This window comes from Bactrocera dorsalis, chromosome 4 (genome assembly GCF_023373825.1).
Source record: "Bactrocera dorsalis isolate Fly_Bdor chromosome 4, ASM2337382v1, whole genome shotgun sequence".
In the NCBI taxonomy this organism is placed as follows: domain Eukaryota; kingdom Metazoa; phylum Arthropoda; class Insecta; order Diptera; family Tephritidae; genus Bactrocera; species Bactrocera dorsalis.
In genome coordinates, this window is record NC_064306.1 from 34,894,651 (window position 1) to 34,919,547 (window position 24,897).

A 24,897-nucleotide genomic window follows, 5' to 3' on the forward strand; every position below is an offset into this window, starting at 1 on the left:
TGGTTAGTGTGTCCATGCCACACGCCGATTGGTACTGGAAACCTGTCCCAGTTTTCAGGGCGCTGATCAACGCATTGTATTGATCCGTTGTGCTTCTGAGCACCGTGGATTTAAACCTTCGCAGGTAGGATCCCACGTAAAACACGAGACGTTGTTGTATGTTTTTAACCATAAAAAATATACTAAAATATTTCATTATAGTATGAGAAAATAATTGTTGAAAAAATCTGGTTTTTACCCGAAAAAACTCATGTAACCATTTAAAGAGCTTTTGGAGTATTAATACTGCAGATCTATCGACAATAACCTTTTTAAAGCTTCTCGTTAGTTTCTTCAGTCTTCTAGGTAAGCTAGGAGCTAGAGCTTCATTTAACTAGAAAATCCACTTAGTAAGCTAGAAACTGCCACAAGATTAATAACAACAAAGCTTGCTATAACAAGCCAACTATAGTGCCCTTATGAAACTACGTAGGTTGCCTTTTATATTTCGGGATTTGGCAAGTGTTGCAATCTGGAAACTCACAACTAAAGCGCAAAGTTTGATATTTTTGGTCTTATGTATACTCAGAAAGTTTACCTTACTAGCACGATTTGTGTTGTTTACAGTAAGTTAAAATAATCTTCTCGAGTAAAAAGTGGTAGCGAACATTTTCTCTGCGATTATTTTTCACAACTTTCGACGTGGTTTAACTCATCAAGAGTGCATTGATGAACATAATTCAAATTTTGATGATGAAGCTCCATCAAGGACCAGTATTTATCGATGATATAATGAATTCAATCGAGGTCGTAGATCACTCCAAGACGAATTTTCGTGAAAGTTGCTTGGAATCAGTTTTGGTTCCAGAAACTATGGATGCTGGGCGCAACCTAATAGAGCAAGATCATCATGGGACCTATCGTGATATAGAGACAAGTATACTTAGATTAAAAACGCTCTTGTCTTTCTTTGAAACACTTCTATTTCATCATGACAGGTGCTGAATGGTAGATTTACGCTTGTGAGCACGAACGTAAAAAACAGTCGACTGAATGGCTGTTTCAAAATGAGCCGAATCCAACAAAAGTTGTCCGCGAATGAAGCGTTTCAAAGCAATGGGTGCCTGTTTCTTTGAAACAACTAGACATTTCTCTACTATACTACCGAAACAACACAGAACAGTAAATTCTTTGTTGTATACAATCAATTGTTTTCGAGTTGTCTTTCAAGAAATCAGGAAAACCAATCGCCGAAGACAGATGAAGACAATGCAAACTCTCACACATCAACGGAAGCAACTGCACTCAAAACATCGATTTGACGAGTCATTCACTGTATAGTGCAGACTTGGCACCGACTGACTTCTTTTTATTTCCCTTAGTAAGGAATAAACTAATGGGTCAATGTTTTTCGAGACCTGAAGAGGCGGTTGATGCGTTCTAAAGCCATGTTTTTGAGATACCTGAATCGGATTGACGAAAGTGCTTTGACAATTGTTTCAAACGCATGTAAAAATATATAGACCTTGACGGAGGATATTTTGAAAAACGATACAAGGATTTTCGATGATTAAAAGTAATTTTTATTCTCGTAACCTGAAATATAAGAAGCAACCTACGTACAAACAATTGTCATACTTAGAAACTCCCTTTTGGACCCATTGGCCACACAATAAATTGATTTTACACGTAACGCGTCAACAGGCCGCACGTACCGCGCATGCGTAATGCCACACCGAAGACCGCCCGACCGACATGCGCAAGCGGCGTGTAGCCTGTCCAGTTTGCGATGCGCCGACGCCGAAGACGTTAGCGCCAATTTCAAAAGATATGTAAACGCATCAAAAAATAACAAAGTCAAATGAGAGCTTTGATTCCTTGGTTTGCGAACAACAGAAATAATAATAATATGCAAACAATCAAAATGACCAACAACAAAGGAGCGCGCCAACAAAAGAGTGGGAGCGCACTGGCGGCGACACATCGGACTCCTCAAAAGCGTCGTTTGTCAAGTCCGCTTCACACTGTGTGTGCAACTCCTCCCGATCAGTTGGGCGAAAACACTCGAGCGTTGTGCATGCATCGGTCGCAAATTGAATACCGGAACGACAGGCTGACAAGCGAAGCCAAACCACGCACGGAAGAACAAGAAGAAGAAGAGTAAGCAATATCTGCGTACATCTGTAAGCGGTTGTGTGGGTTAAGGCGCGAATAAAGCAAATCAAAGTGTGAACTTGAAATCGAAACGCTCGGAGCGTCGCGCACTGTGACAGATCGCTGCGATGTAAGCTCGTGGGTTGGCGGTTTGTTGTTCACTCGTGCTGTTGTTGCTGTGTTTTCTTTGTTTCTTATGCTTTTTTTGTTACTTGTGGCTCTGGTGGCTCTTGTATCGCAGACATGCCGATTAGAATGCGAACGCATTGCCGCCGTTAAAGTCAACGACAAGGCGACGATTTCGCCAAGCAGCGCGCAGAACTCGGTGATTGCGCAAGCGTGAAGCACGGTTTGCGCGGAAATTAATGTTCTTAAAATATTTTCGCACGCATTTGTTGTACGCTGGCTAAAAATAAAGTAAAGTAAAGTGGGTGTGTTACTTTTACTCTGGTAGTGTGGTGTTAATGACTGAACTTGATTTAATTTGAGTGCGCCTGAAGGATTTTGAAACTCCCTAAACGACAATTAACAATTAATAAAAATTTAAGTGCTAAAAATATTCACAGTGCAACGTCTCAAATTTATGAAAAATATTTAAAATCAAATTAGAAAAGAGAGAAACACAAAAACTTTACTAAGTAACAAGGAAAAAAAACTACAAAAAATATATGGTGTTAAAACTATGTATTTCAAAGTATCAAACAATAAATTAGTTCTCTTAGCTGTCTGGAAAAATACGCTAAAATATATTAACCAAGTTGCTGAATTCTCATCGAATATATTATTTCAAGTCGTGTTTATAAGTGACCTTGAATAAAGAAATATTACAGCTGAACTAATATTCGTGTCTACTGTGAGGTTGTGACATGAGGAGCATGCTGTTTCTACGGAGCTCCTGTGGCCGAACCCAAGAACAAATTTCCGAGCGTTCTTCCACCGTGAAATTTACAGTGTGTCCCAAAAATAAGAGAACTTTTTCAGATTTTTCTTCTTCTTCTTTAAAGTACTCAAAAAGGGTCTATTAGACTCAATATGATGCTTGCAATGATCAACCAGCTCGTGCCTAGCTGTTTTGTTTATCAAATATTCTTCATTACAATTCCTACCAAAAAACTTAGTATGTCATAGGGAAGGTTCACGATACAAAGAACGTAATTTTTCGCAGGGGTATTCATCCGAGATGAGCCATTTACAAACACAAAAAATTATAAGCATGTTTCACCACAGTTATACAGTAAACGACTCGAAAATAGCAGAATTGAGCATTTTTAGTGTTACTCTTTATCATATACGTTCTCTGTTCATACTGCTTGAATTGTTGAGATATCATCATGAAATACAGCTTTCATGTTGGTCTTAAGTTTTGCAAATAGAAAATAGTAACATAGTGATAAATCAGGTGAATTAGAAGGGTGGTTTATGAGATAAATCCGTTTTTAAATCAAAAGCTCTTTCATTTTTGTGATCTTTATTTAATTATTCTTTTAAATTGTACCTACCGATCCTCCTTTTACCCGAATCTTCAATACTTAGTCCCTCAGCCGACATTTTTTCAGTAAAACCTGCATCGAAATCAAAAGCTTCACAACTTTTTACACCAAATAAGCACGCTTACTAGCTTCACGAGGACCTGACTTTTGAACTTCATTTGAATTTTCTATTTTTATGTCGTATTAGCAGAGCATACGAAAAGGTGGTTAGTGTCATGCGGGGACTCGTTGCCTGCTATACATACATATGTATATGTATTTTATATGTCAAGGTCGATTCTAGATAAGTAATTTAAGATTTAATCTGTAGTATTCCGAACGAAGATACGCAATGCTCACCGTCGATTCTCGCGGCACCTGGACCTGTTCGTCTGCATTGGCTGGTAGTTTGACTTCAAGTACGCCATTCGCTGAGAAAGAGTCGGTGAAAGTGTTGATGGCTCCACTGTGAATGGCGGTCAGTGCATTTCTGAAGTTTATTGCGTACTAAGTCTGGTCGGCGAATTGTTTTATGTCGTCGACGTAGTTGAAGAAGGACTTCTTGATGCTCCTAGGAGGCGGTTCCGCACCAGACAGGTGACCGCAGGGATGATTTCTGCGAAACCTACCCAGCAGAAATTGACTGGAGAGGAGTTCATTATGTTGCTTAACTGGACATCAAAAGGCATTCTGTTGTAGTCGGGAGTGCAGCGTTCTGAAATGTCTGTAGCTTCCTCGGCTACGTTTCACTGCCTCATGTCCATCTGTCCGTCCGCCTGTCTATATATACGCGAAGTATATCAGTATTTAAGATATCGATCTGAAATTTCGACGCCAAATCTTTCTAGATTCGACCTTTAATTAGTAAAACTAGAACATGTCCCGATTGAATGTAGTGAAGGTAGACCGTAATACCGCCATATGTATCTAAATGGCAGTCATAAGTGTCATACGAATATTCTGTATTCGAACTTGATGTAGCCTGTTGAAAAAACCGCGAACCGAGATTTATATTATACCGTAAGCAGTTGGAAGACTGCAAGTGGTCTCTGAAGCTATCTCCCAATATTTATCAAACTTTGTTGGGAAACTCAGCTGAGTCAGAAAGATCCGATTGGCTTTAGAATAATTTCTTTTCTCCTCTAATTACACTGAGATGAACTTTTGAAACAACGACCCTCAATCCTTAATCCCCGACAATCACTATATTTTCTAACAAAAACTGAGTACAGGCATTGATAATATTTTCAGTTTATCAGTTCATGTAAGTGCTTAATAAGTCTGACCGAATATTATTAAAACGTGATGAATATACTATTTAAGGACTTATTTCACAAAGCATAGTAACTTGAGTAAAGAAAATTCATATAACTTAAAGCATATTTTTAATATACCAAACTTTGAAGCTTGTGGAATCGAACTAACAACTGGTATAAGAATAAAAAAAAACAGGCATAATTAAAGAGAAATGGTTCCCTGTATGAAAAGGGCGTTCAGTGTATAACCGCAAACTTTCTTATATTGAATACCACTTTATAAGCTTGTGGTCACTTTCACGTGGAAAATTTTTAGAAGTGCTGAATCGAATACGTCCGAGAAAAAAACCCAAAATCGTTTAACTTAAAATGCACTCGGTTAATCGATGCATCGAATATTTAAAAAACAATTAACATGTTTATGAGTTTACAGCAATCAAAATTGTGATGCGTCTTAGATTTGTCGGTTTGATACGCATTAATGCAACAATTATTTGCTTACAACGAGTCAAAAACCTTATAAACGACGACACATAAGAACACACACACTCACCTACACATGCATAAAAGCACATTGCGCTGGGCGCCTTTGTAGCCACCCAACCGTCTCGCGCTCTAACGAGCACACAAACATGCGCGCTCATAAGCATGCGTGTTTTCAAAGTCAAAAGCATGCGCAGTGCATCATCGATTTCAGTGGGACGCGTCGACGCGGTTTTTCCTGCACGGAATACCAAGCAACTTCGCCGTTTTGCATTGGCAACGTTTCGTTGCTTTGAAGCCACATTGAAGTGCGTATGGGTGTATGTACGCGCATGCGCTTGAATTGTTGCATGTGTCTGTATGTGTGCGCGTGTGTGCGACCTAACATTATTTTGCATTATTTGTCGAGGAAAAAATTATTTTATGGCATTCTAAATACTTCATTGACTATTTGAAAAATACTTGTGGGCCGCTCTCGCTTACTCTCATGCTCTTCCTTTATTTTGCTTGTGAATGCTTTCAGCTGAACTTTTGTACAATTAAAACAAAGGAAGTGTTAAATAAAAATATATACAGAATTATATATATACATCATACCATATAAAAAATTTTTGAATATAATATAAATATATACATATTTATACATATAAACGAACGTATTGGCGAAAAATAAATAATATTGTCTGGATAAGTGACGAATTGAAGGTTAAGGTGAGTAATCATATTTACTTATGTGTAAACAATTTTTATTTATTTATGTTTTATATGGTAAGTATGCACAAGTGTGTGACGAAAAATCAATTTAATAAAAAAATAAATTTTTAAAAATAAATTTTTTTTAAAAAATAAAATTAATTTTTATTAATTAACGATTTTTTAATTAAAAATAATTTAAAATATTAAATTTAATTAAATTAAGGAATAAAAAAATTTAATTTTTATTAATGAATTAATTATTTTAATTATTTAATTATTTAATTAACTAATTAATTAAATTATTTATTTTAACTAATTAATTATTTATTAATTGATTAGTTAATTAAAAAATTTAATTAAATTAATTAATAAAAATTAATTCTTATTGCTGTAAAAAATTAAATATTTTATTATTACTTTTAATTGAATTTTTATTATGTTTTTCGTCACACACTTTTGCATAATTAATATAATTAATTAAAATTAAATTTTTACTTTTTTAATACATTATTTAAAAAAATTAATTTTTTTTTTATTATGTTTTTTTTTTAAATAAAATTAATACTGTTTATGTGTTAACATAATTGTATATTACTCACTAATTTCCATTTACTCAGTGGCAACACTCTTTTTTTTAGCAATTTATCTAATTTGTATTCTTTCGTCACTTCATTTACTTGCCTCGTTGTGGGCCATTTTCGTCGTTGTGGTTTCTACATGCATTTAACGAAAAAGCATTTTCTATTCCGATTTTCTTATAAGGAATGCGCACGTATCGAAGAAAGTGTTTTTTCAACCAACTAGGTAAATGTTTCCATTATCAGTTTGGCATTTATGGTCTCTAGTGGTGTGCATATCCATACTGGAAATATTACTCAACAAAGTACAAGTGTCTTTTATAGGCTATACCCGAAAGAAAGCGAAAGTTACTACGAAAACTTGTGTAATTACACCAGATCTGGAAATCCATAATTGATTTCATGAATAAAGACACCAACCGTTTTGGTTAGGTTAGATTATACTCACCGACTGCGACGCCATACATATGTATGTATGGTAGATCCACTGGCTATTGTAATACCAGATGATGTTAGTTTAATAAAGATCAGGACGTCAACACTGCTTGCGAGCTCTAAGAAAGCTTAATATCCAATTTTAATATTTACTGCAAAAATTCTAGATATCTAAGACGAGTTCTTTCTAAGTTGTTCCAGCATAGTTGGTGTGATGCCAGTAAGTTGTGACCTGTTATTTGGCCAACAATCTTTCTGCAGTCTTTTAGAAATCGTGTGAGTAGAAAGCCTGCGTGTTTTTCTTCACAGCTCTTGCATATGACCTTAAGGCATTCTATCTCACCCCGATCCTTTTGTCAACCCTTTCGGAAACTTCATTGTGTACCCTTTTTAGCAACTTACGTGTTTCCTGTACTTATTCAGTAGCGAGACGGATAGCACTTTTGGCAATCTCATCAACACTCAGGTTTCCCAAAACTCTTTTGTGGTGTGGCCAGTATGCATACATGTAGCTACTCGGGCAGCCCCTACATCTATGGCCTCTATGATTTTGAGGACATTATCTGACATAGTACGATGTTAAAATATATATTAGGCAGCACCGAAGCTCCCCTTCACAGGTGCCTTTTCTATAGCTTAAAGGGGTTTAAAAATATCTTTATTTTGATTTTAATCGGTCAGTCGACATAACATATATAAAGGTATATATGTACTATATTGAGCAAATGACCAGTTTTTTGGTCAAAAAAGGTGTTGAAAATTTCAGATCGACATCTCATAAACTGAGGATTCCTTTTGGGTGTCTTTATAACATAAACTGGCAAACTTAGTATACTACAAATGGATCCAACAAATCAATATTAACGACCCTTTTCAGCCAATAAAAGCATGAGTTATCCAGTTTTCCATACTCTTGATATAAATCTCGACTTGGATGGTCTTCAATGTCTTCAGCGAATTTCAGATTTTTTGGTTTCGGCTTATTTTTGGAGTGCCATTCGCTAGATTTTTGGATAGTGCGCCTCGAGTACTTTTTTTATGATAGAGTAGGCTCTCCAAAACACTTCAGCAACATTGTCAACAATTCCGTAACCGGAGTTCATTATTCTTCTTCTTTAATGGCGTAGATACCGCTTACGCGGTTATGCACAATTTCAATTTATTTTCATGGTAAAAATCGCCAGCCAAGCAAATAGCCATTGACGAATGGATATCAAATTTCACACGAGCGCCAAAAAAAATATCGCGTGAGCTTCGGAGCGCAGTTTAAATGGACGAATCCGAGCAGAATTGGTTCAGGTAGTATGTGATAGTATTTCACTTTCTGGACTTCCCTTGAACTCATACTTATATCATAATACTTCCTCTCCTCCTTCCTCATCCTGCGATTACTCTAAACAAGAGGAGGTTAAACCGTTTAGTAATTATTTACTATTGTCCATGCTGTAAGCGACCAAAATATGAACAAAAATGTGGAATTATGTATCTCATGAGGTCTATGTAGCTTTCAACGGCATTGACTCCAAAAATATCGTTTTCGTATGTGACTTATTTATTGATACCTATAAAAAGATTAATAACAATGAAATGTTAAATCTACTATATAGTATATGAAAGATTTTTAATGAATTTTTTAATACCAATGATATGTCTGCTTTTCCTCCGTATCTTCCGGAAGAAGATGAACAACTGAGGAATCTAAAACATGTATTAAGGAATCAAACGGCATCCAAGACACTGTTTATGTATTCTAATTCTAAGCAACCTTCTCTTCTATTGGCTTCCCATACAAGAACTCTTTTTTAGAACATTAGCCAATATGCGTAATCAAAATTTTTAAAACTCAATAAATAACAAACAAAATGTTTTTGGTCCGCCCTGTATGCTTTTAAGAGCTACTGGAAACCGTTTCTGCTACTCAATCGTAATAAAATTCATTGTTTGTCAATATTTACCTCTTGATTTTTATGTCAATATACTTCTCTTAAGAAAATAAGTTAAAAAGCAATTAACAACAACAACAAATGGCAATAAAACGAGACGTTTTCACGTGAATCGTAACGATTTTAAAAATAAATATCAACGAAGATAAGCAAATACGCAAAAGTACAAGTAAAATGCGCAAAGCAGCGCTAAAGTAAAAGTCCTTGCAGTGCAACGACCTTGAATGAAGGGAAATAAAATACTTGATAAGAGCCGCAAGCAATATTGGCAATGCATATTGTACAAATATTTTGCAACTGAAAAAAAAAAATTATTTTTTATTTTTTAAATTTTAATTTACTTTTTTATTTATATATTTTTTGAACTCTTTTTTAGTTAATTATTTTTAATTTTTATTATTTTTATAAATAAATGTTTTTTTATATTTTTCTAATTTTTAATTTTTTTTATTTCATATTTTAAATTTAAAAAAATATTTTAAATTAAAAAATAAAAAATAATAATTAATTTTTACTATTTTATAAATAAATATTTTTTTTTCCAATTTTTATTTTTTTAATATTTTTTTATTTATAATTTTTTAACACTTTTTTAATTAATTATCTTTTAATTTTTTTTATTTTTAAATATAATTTTATTTATATTTTTATTTTAATTTTTTTTAATAGTTTTTTTTATTTATTTTTTTTAAATTTTAAATTTATTTTTTTTATCATTTTTAAATTTTTACTATTTTTATAAATAAATATTTAATTGTATATTTTTTTAATTTTAATTTTTATATTTTTTTTGTGTTTACTTTTATTATTTTTTTTAATGTCTCCAGTTTTTATTTTTCATAATTTTTTATTTCTTTTTTAGTTTTTTTTTATTTTTTTATTTATATTTTTTAATTTTTACTTTTTTTGGGCATAATTATTGTTTTTTATTTTTTCAATTTTTATGATTTTATATGTACATATATATTTTTCTTATTTTCTATAAATTTTTATTTTGTTGTAGTGTTATTGTAAAAGTGGTTTATTTTATTTTATTCTTTACTCTTTGCATTTTCATTCAAAAACTCATTTATTATAACGGCTTTGTTCCAAAGCTTTCGCCAAAAGTATTTACCGGTTCAGCAGCTTTTCGTTCCCACGGGCACATATCATTCTGATTGCGCTTTTATGCACATTATAAGCGAATAATTATCTCGAACACTAATTCTTAATTCAATATTATTTGCGTCTGTGACAATTAATGAAATTTATAAGCGGATTTCGATTGCGGTTAAAGCAATAACATAAAATTGGCGATTATTTGGCAAGTAACGAGTGTTTGCAACGCCATTTTGAGTGTGTAACGGTAGTTAATTTTGCACCATTCAATTTATACTTATATATGTACATACAGGTATGTAAACATTTTCAATAGAAATTAGCGGCAATTGAGCTTATTTGTCTAGGAAACCGCTAGATTCTAAATGATTTGAAATGCACTGGGTAATGCTTACTAAGTACGAGTGTCACTGCCTGTTATTCAAATTTTAGAAAAACACTTATTTGTTCCAATTCTAGTTTTATGGGTTCTCTACGCGGCATACATACCCACCACATGCATAAATGTCACCACAGTCATTAATCACGGCGTACAATGGATTTGTTATATCGACAATTTCTCTTGATCGGCGCACTTAGGCAGCATACAGCTATGCAGATTGACACATTTTTCGTGATTTCAACTTATTGTTAGCGGTTTTTGTTTTTATTGTTTTTGTGGTCGCCTTTTTATAAAATAAAATAATGAAGCATTAAATTTTCGTGAATTTCGTCTGGTACGTGCGGAGACCCATTCGATTTATGCTTTTCGGAAATCGATTCTTATCATTGTCATTGCCTGTCATTGGCAACGTTGCCATCGCACAATTACCCAACTATTTGTTCGCACGCGGAATATTTAATTTAAATCCCGTCGTAAATTTTGTTGTTTTAATTTTTGGCGGTTTTTATATATTTTTTTCTGCAAATTCATCGATTTTGTTCACCTCATTTGTTGAAAAAATTGCGAAAAATATTTCTAGCAGTCTTACATAATCGGTTATAACCGCGTAAACGGTGTCTACGCCGATAAAGAAGAAGAAAAAATCTCACATAATATTTACTTAGCTGTAGTGCTGCATAATCCAACAAATTTTCACCTATTGAATACAATATCTCTCTGCGAATTAATACAAAATTTTTCGAGCTCACACATGATTGAGTTTTAGCACTCATCTCGCTTGTGCTAGTTAAAGGCAAGTAAATTTTCAAATTCTCTATCTGCTTAGTGACTTTTAGCACCTAAAGTCTTCCTAGCTTCCGCAGGTCAGCGAAAAAATTAAACCTAATTGAGCTTCTAGATATAATATTTACATATCGTTCATTTACCTCATATTTGCTTATACAACATTTTCTTTTAAAACCATATAACTTCATAAACTTAAATATTGAAAAAATCGTCAAAAAAATTTAAAAAATTAAATATCGGGTTTTCCTATAGGGATGCTATGTTATATAACTGTCGTTCCGGCCATGAGCTTTCATCCATATAATATTGTTCTCACTCAAGAAATGAAGTCGTTGGATCACCGTAAACATCGGCTTGTAAGCTTTGCCACTTTGTTTCTAATGGTTTCAAAAGAACATTTCTAACTCCGGTAGTATATTGTCAAATACCGTAGTCTGTCGCTTTAAATAATTGTGTGAAAAACTGCTATTAACATTAGGAGTTAAATTTAGGATTCATAGAGTAAATTTCCCACTTCATTTTTCCAATTCCAATGAGGTTTTTAAAATTCATCATCTTTTGATTTGTATATCGATCTCTTTTCACAGTTTTTGATGCTCTCGTTATAAAAAATTTAACTTCGACTGCACCGAAGCTATCATCACATTGACATTTCTCATGGCGCAAAGGGTAAAAAACGATATTTAATTGGATTTTATCCCTCGTTTCTAGGGCATATACATATGTACTATGCATTATGGTCTTTTGTAAACAATATGACAAAGCAAATTTTGGAACGTTATCTCAAAAGCTTTGGGACCCGTTATCACACTATTATGAGCAAAAAATTTTAAGACTTTGCTCATATTTTTAAAATTCTTAATTTATTCTTCAAAATTTATACTTGAACCAACGTTTCTTCCAATCCTCGGAACAGTTGTTAAAGTCAATTTCCTTAATAACCTTCAATGCGCGTAGCGATATAATGTCTTCAGTGGACTTAAAACGGTGGTGGTAGGTTGTTGAATAGCCAGAAGTCACATGGAGCTAAATTAAGCGAATACGCTGTAGGCGGTACGTATTGGTTGAAAATTTGGCGAAAAACTCACGAAGAGTAAATGCAGTATGCGACGGTGCATTATGGTGGTGCAAAAACAAAGAGTTGTCGGCTCATAAATCAGACCTCTTTTTATTTTACGAATAGATTTTTGAAAGTGACTCATACCACTCAAATAGTGTTCCTTGCTGACAGTTTGGCCGGTCGAAAGAAATTCGAAGTGTACCACACTCTAGAAACGAAGAAAACTGTCAACATAAACTTTTTTTTGTTGGATTGCTATAAGTGATTTCTTCGGTTTCGGTTCACTTTTGGCACGATATTTGGTCGATTGATCGTCTGTTTCCGTGTCGTAAGCATACATCTAAGACTCATCGCCAGTAATAGTGCTGGTAGTCGGAAGGCATTGTTTCGGAGACAAAGTAATTATAAATATTTACTCTTTGTAAATGACAAATCTCACATGAGTTCAGTCAGTGAACAGTGTTGAACCAAAAGCCAATTTTTATATTTTTTTCTTAGAAAGAAATTTTCAGATCAAAGAAAGTATGGCACCACACTATTCCTTCACAGTACCAGGGATCAATTCCAATTTACGACCAACCGCTGTAATAGATATACATATGTATATTAAATCAAATCTGTTTTCCCGTATGACGTCATAATTACTTGTAATGTCTTAAGCATTTCATATAATTCTTATGAACGCTAATTAGGCACAAGTATTCAATTGTTTTCTGTCCGCAAAGCCGTTCTATTATACATCTCTCACACTTCTCTCATTACAAGTACACACTCTTTTCTACCAACAACAATATCAGGTAAATTAACCAAAAGCAAAAAACGATTTCTCCGTCGAGGGCTCATTCATTAGAAATACAACTGGTTTTCCTGCTTCACTTAACACCGTTATCCAATCGTAATTAGAAGAAAGCTATGAGCAAAAGCGAGCTCCTCGGAGCTGTACGTCACAGTCTCCGAGGTAAATAAAAGTCCATCTTTCGTCTTCTCCTGCATAATATCCTCAATTACAATGGATACCCTGGCAGATCTACACACATACACATGTACAGGTGCAAGGGTAAACCACAAATTCCACAAGAATGGCTGACGGTGGCTTTAGCATCGATGAATGCTGGTGGATATTCCAATTACGTGTAAATTCATTGTTTACCAGACGTTTGCGAAATGCTCGCACAACAACAAAGAAATGCAAAGAAGTGGCTGGGAGCATTAATGTCTGCTGGATAGAATGAAGCGTAGTCAATGAAGAGTGCCTACTGATTGGCAGCTGAAGACATAAAGGCTGTTGAGGATGTAGGCAAGAAAGTGACTTTATGGCAGCGCTAATTTTAATTGAGATCAAAATTAGTACAAATACATTTATTAATAAATAAAAAGTACATATATTAGGGTGGCTCTAAAATGTATAAATACGGTTCACAAACATGGCTTCAAAATACATATCTTTAAGTCTAAAATTTTACAAACAAGTTTTCGCACTTTTACTACACTATGAAGAAATCTCTCATTCACGGTTTCCGTATAGCTTACTGACTTCATTGAATGTGGACAACCGCCCAATATAGCTTTGGGTTTTAACATCATTGAGTAGAAAACATAAAAATCTAAATTATTTTTCAAGAGTTATTATTCCGATTTTTTTTAAACCCTCGAAAAAACTTATGAAATTCTGTACAATAGGGCATTGAATCTTAAAGAGTTAAAGTTAGATTAAGTTAATCTGATAGGCCAGTTTTGGTCCTTTGCGATACCAGATGGAGTTCAGTTGCTAGGTTCATGAGGGGTAGTCATCGCGAATTTTAACATACTCTGCGGCCTCACTAACGATACCTCCTCCGGTGTATCATACCGTGGGGCCTCCAGATGCTTAGAGTGTAGTCTTGTCAATGCGGGACAAGTGCACAAGGGATGCTCCATTGTTTCCTCGAGGTCTTGTTCTAGACATTTCCTGCAGTCTTCTGGATCTGTCAGCTCCATTCTGCTGGCGTGTGTCGCCACCAGTTAAAAACCAAATAGTATTCCGATCCTACAGTTTCTTCTATCGACTACCAACAGGAATTTTGAGTACTTCCCCTCTACCGTTTTGCACATGACTTTTGCAGTTTTGCACCAGGTAGCTGGTTTCAACAGGTTTTGATTATCTTTACCGTGCTTCTGACCAGATTCTCGAGTGTTATCCGTACACTATTCTTGGCAATCTCAACCACTATTTCATTGCCCTCGATACCTTTATGGCCTGGCACTCAGTAGAAGTGAAGTTACTTGCTCTGCTGCCCTGCTTCGCAAAACACTTTTGACCGATATGCGATACTAGGTTATAGCCTTGATTACTGCTCAACTGTCTACGTAGATGTTGACACTGGAATTACCTGCAGGGGCATTAGAGGCCAACTGCGCGGCTTTCGTAATAGCCTTAGCGTAAACCTTTTTTTCCCAGTTGAAATGTGAGATCATGTGTCGGTGTTTGCCCAACCGCCATAGGCCCGAAAATTCTATGTGTAAATTCCCCTGCGGCCAGTAGTCGTCCCTTCGATTTTGCTGCTCAGTTTTCAGCGAAGAGAACTCTAGGTGTCAGGTTTAGTACCAGGAGTTGCTCTTAAAGCTCCCATTATGCACAGAGCACACCTCTGAACCCAATCTTGATGTGATCCTTGAGAAAGTTGTGTCCCGTTTGTCGAAGGGAACCTCCTCAGAGGGATTTTGTTATTTCTTGTGAACACAAGCAGATCCATTTTCTCCGAATTCAACCCCAAACTCGCTTACGATGCCTAATTCTGGACTGTATTGAGAGTAGTTATCATAATAGTGCTAATGGTATGTAGACACCTATCCGTTATTAAGATGGTAACATGCCACTATATTAAGGGATTTGATAGACAATGATGTTGGCAGCTATAGGTTGTAACCAACATAATACCACCAACTAGGCCTGGGCCTAGAGATCAAGCGCACATTAACTCTTGCCTACAGGAAACGGTTGCTTAGTTTGCGATAGGTAGGGAATTGAGAATCTTATCCCTCTATCGACGAATAAAAATTTATCTCTATGAATCTCTTATTATTCCCCCTCTATTCTACGAGGCAGAATGATGAACGATGACGAACCTAGATGAAAAACCAGTTTGATCAATCGAGAGCACTGTTCTTCCTAAGATCCTCAGAGCCGTTCGCATCAGCTATCAGTATCGAAGATGATGAAACCATGAACTGTATGAGCCTTACGGAGAAATGGATAAAGAGAACCGCAAAAAATCCAACACTTCCGTGGTTCGGCCATGCATAGAAATCGATGTTCCATAGCAAAGTTTTTTCGATTTGGGACCCATGGACAACGGAAACAAGGACGCTTACGCAATCAATGGGAGGACTAAGTGCATCTCGGTTTGAACCGACCCACGGTTGTAGTAACAAAGAAGAAAGAGAAGAAGAAAACAGCGTAAACAGGGACGCATACGCACTCAAAGGATGAACCAAAAGCATCTCGGGTACCACACTTCACAAAGAAGAAGGAGAAGGAGATGAATAATTGGAAAATATGGAATAATTATTGCATAATCCTTGGAAAATCTGTCACTTCTTCATTTCTCTAAATCAGTGACTAAATTTCACGAAAGAAGAAAGCAGAATGACAACAGTCATTTGGTATTACCCTAGTACCGAATGGAACTTAGTATATAACAGCGCCAGCGAGGGATTTCGCAATTAATTGCATTGTAATGGCAGAAATACGTCGAAAATATTTTATTAAATCGCGATGCCGCCCATACTCATTCAGCAAAGAGACTAGCCACATAATAATATTAAAGACAGGCAAGGGTCAGTCGACAGCCGACAGCCAACAACTAATTGCTGCAAAGCTGTAAATTAAAGTTTAATCAAGCACGCAAAATCACAAACATTTTGCAAGAAGTGCGAGAAATGCAAACTTTTCAATGCTACGACATGCAAGCGTACATAATTTAGGCCCTTGGCTTTCTTTTTTGTTTTTGCTTTTGTCGATTTTTTCTTACGCAACTCGCGATTCGTATGGAGGCGAATAATTTTCAGTTCATAAACCAGAGGGCGGCCAGCAGGCTTTTCTGCCAGCCGCTATATGGCTAGCAAAGGTATAGGCATTGTTGTTATTGTTTTTGTTAATATTATTGCCACTATTTTCGTTGTTGACTTAACGCCCCGAATGTCCTTGTGATTATAAATGGTCAGCCGTCAGCTGAACTGCCACCGCTGCAGGCCTCAATACGCAAGCAAAAAGAGCAACAACCAGAAAAGTGACAAGAAGCCAGAAAACAGCGTGGCAGCCACGGAAGAAGGCGAAACCCGATAAACTGCGTATAAGAATCATTACAAATCTTCAATATTATGGCGCTGGCAATAAAATCGGACAGGCCCTCTGCCAAACCCTGCCAAACTGGCAAGCGCACAACAATAAAGAAGCGAGAAATGAAGTAGCTAGCAAGTAGGAGTCTTCAAAACGAGTCTACGCGTTGCGTCCGAGGAAGCAATAAGGAAGAATTGTTAATACTACAATACTAAAAGGGGCTGGTGCTGCGTAGCAAGACATTCAATTTAATGTGACGTCGAGCCCCGCAGTGCGTGGCGTGTAGATCGCAGGCCATTGAGTCTCCTCACTTTCGCACAGCACGTTGGACTCGGCATGCATGGCGCATGCGCTGCATCTGGCGACAACGTGCAACAATTGGAACAATAAATTGCAAGTTCTTGTAGGAATCTGGATTTATTTTTGTTTTTGCTTTATGCAGCTACGCATGTGGACAACGTGATTAGTTGTCTGATCGGTTTGTTGTATGATTTTTGCGTCGCGCAGAATGCGGCATTAAGAAGACACGCATATCTCGTACATAACTCGTGCATTTTGCGGATCGTCGCGTGCATTGAGTGTAGTAATTAATCAACTTTAAATATCTATGTAATGGCGGTGCATTGCATTACTCACAGGTGCAATGGAATTTTTTAGTTCATTTAAAATATTGTGGTACGGAAGAAGCTGCACGTGCAGGCACTTTTGTTGGACTTATTGAACGTAATCAGATTGAGCGATAGCTTCTTTGTGATTGCAGCAGTTTTAAGCATTCATTTTTAGTAGACATTTCTAAACGATGATCCATTACGAGGTTCCCTACTTTTTTAAAGAATTTTTATTATCATTCGGTGTTTATTTTTTAAAGATTGAAATGTTGGCCGCGGCCACGTCTCAGATTGTCGATCCCTTGAGTTCAATTTTAATGGCCCGTTCGAGCATTTCGACTGGTAACTGGCGAATGATGCGCATGAAATTCTCTGCTCACTGAAGTATTCCATTGATTGATGCGATGTGTGAGAAGTGGCGCCGTCTTGTTGAAACCAAATGTCGCCGAGATCACGAGCTTCAATTTCAGGCATCAAATAGTCGGTTATCATGGCGCCATAACGATCGCCATTGACGATTATGTTCTCACCGGCATCATTTTTGAAGACCGATGATTCCACCGGCCAAACAGATTACACCAAACCGTTGCTTTTTCTGGATGAAACAGTAGTTATCCATTAAAAAGGTTTATGGGCTAATAAAAGCGATAGAGAAAATAAATTTTATCTCGAAACACCCGTACAAAATTGGGCCGAGTAAGAAAAATCTAAATTTTCGTTTCTCGCGAGTTTGTATTGCATTACCCCAGATAACCACTCTTAAATCATTGAAAAAATTGATGTCTATCTTTAGGAATTGTCTAGTAAAACACTTCTTAACATTGATCCACTTGGTTATGCTTTATAAAGTATACTCATATTCTCTGTACAAAACATTCAACTCAAGGAAGAACCTTCTATATAATATTTTTCTTACATAAAATCAAACTTGTTATGAAACATACAATAAATAAACCTTAAACTACCGGTCAGTCATATTGACAAATGTCGTATTTACAATCTGATACTTTTCATATCTTATTTTAGATGTGTACCGATTAAGCATGGATGAATCACATCAAGCAAGTTTTCGTTAACTTCACAATCTTCACTGGCAATTTTGTGCCACTCAAATATTTTTCTTCGTGATAAAATAGACTAGCCGAAACACTTCTGTAATATTTTCAATGATTCCATAACCGTGATTCCATTGAAAACACAAAATTTCAAGTAAAGTTAGGTTAGAAGTTAGGTGGGAGGGTTGATCGAAAATTGGTGGATCTCGCTTGGGCAAATATTCGTCCTCCGTGTTGCTAATAAACTCCCAAAGGTGGATCACTATATCCTTATAAATCAACGAAGTGGTTCCACCTTATTACAAATTTATTAAGGCGATTGATATTAATCCCAGCCACTTCGCTGAGTTCGCCAAAGGTATGTCTACCGAGATATTTCAATCTCAATCTTGCAAAAGTTGGGCGCAGAACGTGACAAGGTGATCCCACCTCGCCTTGCTTCATACAGCTTTGACAAAAGAGCGACCTACAAAATATTTATACGCCGCAGCACGTGTGAATCTAATGGGCAGTGTACAGTCAGAACACCTGCCATTGCAGCGTGATACGTTTCACTCTGAGCCATAAAGATCTCGCACAAGTTGTTGACCAGGAAATCGACTCACTTCCAATCGGATGAAATATGGGAAAAAATTGCCCTCCACAGCAAGCTCATTAGCTTTGAACTTATAGTAACATATAGTGCAATATATAGTGCACCTTCTTTCCAGACGTTTTTTTTCGGATATAGTTATATGGAGAAAGGTGAGGTGGAAACATTCAGATATTTTCAATTGCCTTGTTCAGTCTTTGCAAGGTTTAAGATGACATATGTATCTCGTCAGTTTTACCTTTGGCGAACCAGGAGACAGCCGAAGCTAATATTAGCCGTCTCAAAACATTTGTGATACGCTCAAAGTGCTTTGTCGCCTTCTAAGGGTCTTATGATCCAGTATGTAAGAGTTTTAGATAACACGAAGAACTGGCGTTCTGAACTGTCGAAATTGTATTCTTATTAGAATCCAAGGGTAACACCTAAAACCTAAATTATTCTTCGTACTTTCAAATTAATTTATTTCCGGTTCTAAAGGCAAGATTTCGATTATCTCATCAATTAGATTAATTAAAATTTAAACAGTTGGCAACTCGCCTAGACAAATATTTTCAAATCTTAGTTTTGCAGTTAAATTACCATATTTCATCAATTTTCATTGCATATTTTTCTTGACTCATAAATTTCAAACATGTGGCAACTTTGATACTGTTATTTTTTAATAATATAATTGTACGAAATTTTTTAAATCTTTTTAAAGCAAAGTATTTTTAAATTACTGCAGGCTTATTTCCATTATGCAATAATTTGCAATTTTATTAATTTAATTGCAAGCAAAATTACAACAGGTGGTAACCCTAACATACCTTCAACTTCACACTTTTTAAGCCTCTTTGCTTTGTTCCATATTCTGCGATTATTAAATGAATTCAACACCTCTATTGTATTAAAATTTGTAAACAGGTGGCAACACGCCTCAAAAAAATGTTTTCAACTCATGAACTATTTAAACCGTATTTATCTTATTAAGTTCATTAGCATATTTCAAAATTTTGCGTATTTTTGTATAACATTTTTTAACAGGTGGCAACGTTCTTATACTGTTTTTATCTAATTTTAACAAGTATTTTATCTTATTATCAAAAAAAAGTTATTTAAATATGAAATTTAATTTTAATTAAATAATTTATCGAAAGCATTTTTCACAAATATCAAATTAGACCCAGCTTTCAAGCAACTGTCTAATGAAAAGCTTTGCTAAAAAACAACAAATGTTCGAGCCACAATTTTTGCATACTATTAACACATTCTAAACCTTAGATCACGTTTCTTCGAATAAGTAACATTTTCGGCAACCATAAATGGGTTACCAAATTAGTGTCAGCATTTAAAATGAGTTTTTGCTGGTATTCCTTGATCTGCGCATGCGCAACGCATACAAAATACAAAGCGAACACAATTGTTATGCTGCGAAGTGAAAAATTCAAGTCATGTTTATCGTACAAAAAAAGTTGGCTCAATGACTTGTGCTGAAAAAATAATTAGGCCCGATTGTTAATGGCACGAGCTCATGAAGGGTGAGCTTATTAACCAGAAAAAAAAACACGAAACAACATAGGTGAAACGCAAATTATTATTAAGTGTCTTTTATGCTGATTGGGTGTTATAAAGTGTCTTGTCGTTATTTCAAAATGTGTAACAACAATGTTGAGGCTAGTTATATATACATATATGTAACTACAAACGAGTTGTGAAGATAAAATACTGCTTCCATACGCCACTTCTCAACTCATTTTGTGTGTGCTCTACGCTCTTGTCAACGAGTTTACAAGATGAAAATTGATATCCAATATTAAAGTGGCATTGCTTCTTTCTATTCAATTTATATTTGATTTATGTTAGTTGTTTGTTCGATTCGCCACACCTCAGTATTTGCTGAATTCAATACAGCTAACATAGGCACAGTAAATTAATTTATATGTGTGTATATGTTCTTTATGATATAATTCTTTTATTTATTGATCTGTCGGAATGAAGTTATTTGAACTTGAAGTATTTTTGTTCTTTTCATGTAATCTTACCTTCATTTACAAACGTATTGCGTATATGAGACTGTAGCCTTTGGTGAAATGATTCTCATGTAGTCATTTCCGTTTGTCATTCTATCTACGGTCCCGCACATTCTTTGTGGTTTATAACGTTTTAGAGTTATTTTATTATATCCGAAGTGGATATTCGCAAAGCAAAGAAGTCGATAAAAACCGCAAACGTACTTCTAAATGACTCTACTCAAGTAACTTACGGTATTTATATGTTTGGTATCCCTAAAGAATTTAAATGATTTAATGAGTAACTACGAAGAGGCATTTTTAGAAGTGTGTGGGTTAGCCATAAGAAAACCGCCACTGAAAAGAAAATAACGGTTTTGTTCAGCTCAACATGACTTTTATTTTATATGGCGTCACATTTCATAGCCTGCGGGCTATGAATCAAAAATAATTTAAATGAAGTCTAGGGAAGTGCTAGTGGGAATTCAACCGTTCCACATCCTCAAATGAATCCATATGGAATTTTCAATCGTTCGTTCTATAGTCCTTTTTTTATAGCTCTCTCATTCGTCAAAATATGACTTGAAATATTTTCATGGCGCACTATATACGAGAACATCAGGTAAATTTCCTTAACTAAGAGTATTATGCTCTACTAACCCTTCTTGAACGAAATAGCACGTTTCCTTTCTAAGATAGGTATAACACTTCTACCATATATATGTACGTAAACAGTCTTTTCTGATGCTAGACAAAAAACTAATGTAATCAAATCTTATTAATCGACAAAGGGCTTTGAGGCCAATATAAATTTGCATGGGCTTAATATTTCTATTTCTATCTCATCAGAATATCTGAAAATGTAAGCTCTCACACTAGCAGAACATTGAAATAGGACGTGTTAAATTTTTTAAACCACTTCTTCTTCCAAATGGGTTCTTCAACTGGTATAGCCTGACCAAGCTGACCTAACTCAGCTGACTCACACTGAGGTCGAAGAACTCAATAGACCTCTAACGTCCAACGATTAGGTAACGATCCAACAACTAGATAAATATTAACATTACTGAGGACGAAAATCTCGTAAAACTTACATCAATTGGACAAGAAAGAATATAAAGCACTTTGAGCTAATAGGATAATGCTATCCCAGCGTCGGGCCTGCTCTCTAGTAGTAGATTTCACGTAGCGATCGGAGCTTCCACCAGTTCCCATACTATTGATAGCAAGGCTCAGTTGGCTTTACTTGCGAGTCCGCTTTTGCCTATCATCCACATTAGTCTTATCAAGACGGGCCTCGAAGCCGTTGATAGCGAGATTAGGCATTACTTAAGTACCCTTGAATGCACGGTTAGTAATCTCAATGCTAGAGCCACCAACCTACTTTCATACCCACTTCGTCGCGTCTTGAAATTCATAAAGAATCTTACTGCCCCTCTCCACCCGAGAGCAATAGTAACATTTGTTTATGACAACAGTGATAAAACACACTACAAACTGAACACATGTACGAAAACCTACAGTTAAATTTTTTCATCGAAGTTACCACTCAGTCGAAAAAATATTAAAAAAGTAGAATAAAGAAAGAGGTACATACACTAGTTCTGGGCTAGCTTTTTAAAAGATTTACTATAAGAAAGTCAATAAAAGCAATAAATATTATTTTATGTATATCAAACAAAAGCGGTTTACGAAACATTCATACAGGAAATATTTTTGACAAAGGTTCGAACCTATTTAAAAATATTGGGTAGTCGAAAAAGTCTTTTCGTATTTCTAATCAAACTTATTTTTTTTTACACCTTTTTAACACTAAATGGTAAGACACAATGTGATAGGTAGCACCGGAGATATACGACTGCAACGACATCTACTTAATATACTAAATAGTCTTCTTCTTCTTATATATCGGCGATTATAGCCGAGTTTACATCAGCGCGCTAGTCGTTCTTCCTTTTCACTGTTTGGCGGCAATTGGAGATTTCTAGTGAAGCCAGGTCCTTTTCCACTTGATCTTTCCAACGGAGTGGAGATCTTCCTCTTCCTCTGCTTCCACCGGTGTTAATGCTAAATATTACAATAATCTAATTGTATCTGAGTTATTTCTCAAAAGGGATGTCATATTTTTGTAAACTAAATTCGGAAAATTTTTTTTTTTAATAAATAACCACGAATAAATATCGTAAAACTCAAATTATATCAAATTATATCAAATTGCGTATTTGCGAATTCTTTGTCACCCTTAAATTTTTTTATAAATATATATGTAATAACTAAGCTATAGAGAATTATGTCATCGAGTATGTAGGCCCTATGACATTCCTAATTACACGCCCGTTTAAATTAGTGATGGCAATAAAACCTGTTTTGAATCGAGAATACCATATTTTATGCAAATTCTGCCCGGCGTCTACGAAACCATTTCAAAACATAACAACAACATGTAAAGCATTTCATTTAGCGGGGCATACCCGTTGTGAGACATATACTAACTTGATTAATAATAATACAAATTTTCGAAATATTTACGTTCGTAGTAGGAGTCCGATGAACTTGCGCGGCACAAATTAGTTATTCCTAAAAGCAAATAAATGTCAGCGTTGAGACTCATTAACATTCGACCTATTTTCGGTCCAAACGGGTAATGCGCATATTTATTTTTTTCCCATCTGCAGCATAAAATGCGGCAAAATAATAAAATATAGTTAATTAAAACATAATTTTCGTTTTAGTGCGAATATCTTCTAACATATGAATATTTGTGTTATGGTTATGGGTAGAACACTTGCTTATGAAAATTTGAAATATTGATCGATTAAGTTTATTAGTCGGAATTTGCATAGTAAATTGAAAGATCAAAGTAAAACTAGTCTTTCCGATTTTCAAAAAAATATAGGAAAATTTTATAGTAAAAATTACCAACATGTAATTTCAATTTGTTTACTGAAGAAGAAGCAACAAAAAAAAAAAATAAATATGGGTATATCTCATTTTTGACGAAATTTTTAAATCAGACTCAGCATTTTTATCTTCTTCTCCGATCCTGACGGAGCTTTTAGTATTGCTCAACGTCAGCTTACACAGCCGTATTTGTTTTGTGGAGATCAGCATTTTAATCAATAACATTATTTATGCCATTTACGTAATAAACTAAAATATTAATGTCAAAGACATGTCAGCTCTATTAAGCACAAACCGGTACACCGTTCTTTCTAAACCAAATTAGTACTCTAATAAATACAAAAAATATTAAACTTAATGTTTATTCTAAGCGGTAAGCTTTCTTCTTAGATTGTTAACCTTTCGTCTTAAAACTAGCTAAATATTTGTATTTGATTAAGAAATACATAATGTCAATGACTTTGCATTCGTTTTCCGGAGGAATGAAGAAACAGAGTTTTTTATTTAAAAATATAATTGGAGAACTCTTTATATCGTTTTAGTTTTAATTTAGTTAAAGAATTTGAAGGAACAATTTTTGTTCACAAAAACATATATTTTTGATTCCTTTGACTCTTCCGTTACCATATATGTAATAACCACAGTAATTTACCTGTTAATAAACCATAAATAATAACCCATCATTACAAGTCATATACATGATCACGGCAATTTGCTCATTAGCAAAAAGTTAATCTTTTGAGCAAATATGTGCATACCATACATACTTATATATACATATGTATGTGTGTAATTAGTATATCATACGCATGCGCGGATTAATATGAATCTTCACAAACCTGTCGTCCTTGCAATTGATTAAGACATAATTGCTAGTACTTCTGGTCTTAATTCAACACACGCTTTATCACTACTGGCGCTTTAGTATTTAACAACTGCGTAGGGTTAATAAAGAAAATTGCAATGACTGGTTAAGACAACCGTCTTCGATTCGCCAAACCTTCAAAAGTTGCGAATCGAACGAACAAGTGGTATAAACCAAATGTACTGCTTTCAATTATATGTTGAAAGATAGGATCCGGTGGTTCCGTGGGAGATATATGAGTTAGGAGTAGG

The 24,897-nt window shown here is 35.1% G+C and overlaps 1 protein-coding gene across 1 annotated transcript in view; it reads left to right on the forward strand.

The window, feature by feature from the left end:
- Positions 1–5,906: 5,906 nt before the first annotated feature.
- Positions 5,907–24,897, forward strand: part of LOC105223167 (uncharacterized) — a 32,708-nt gene continuing 13,717 nt past the window's right edge. The window contains exon 1 of the mRNA XM_049456328.1: positions 5,907–6,052. The gene's annotated coding sequence lies outside the window, so the exon portion shown is untranslated. The remainder of the gene's footprint in view (positions 6,053–24,897) is intronic.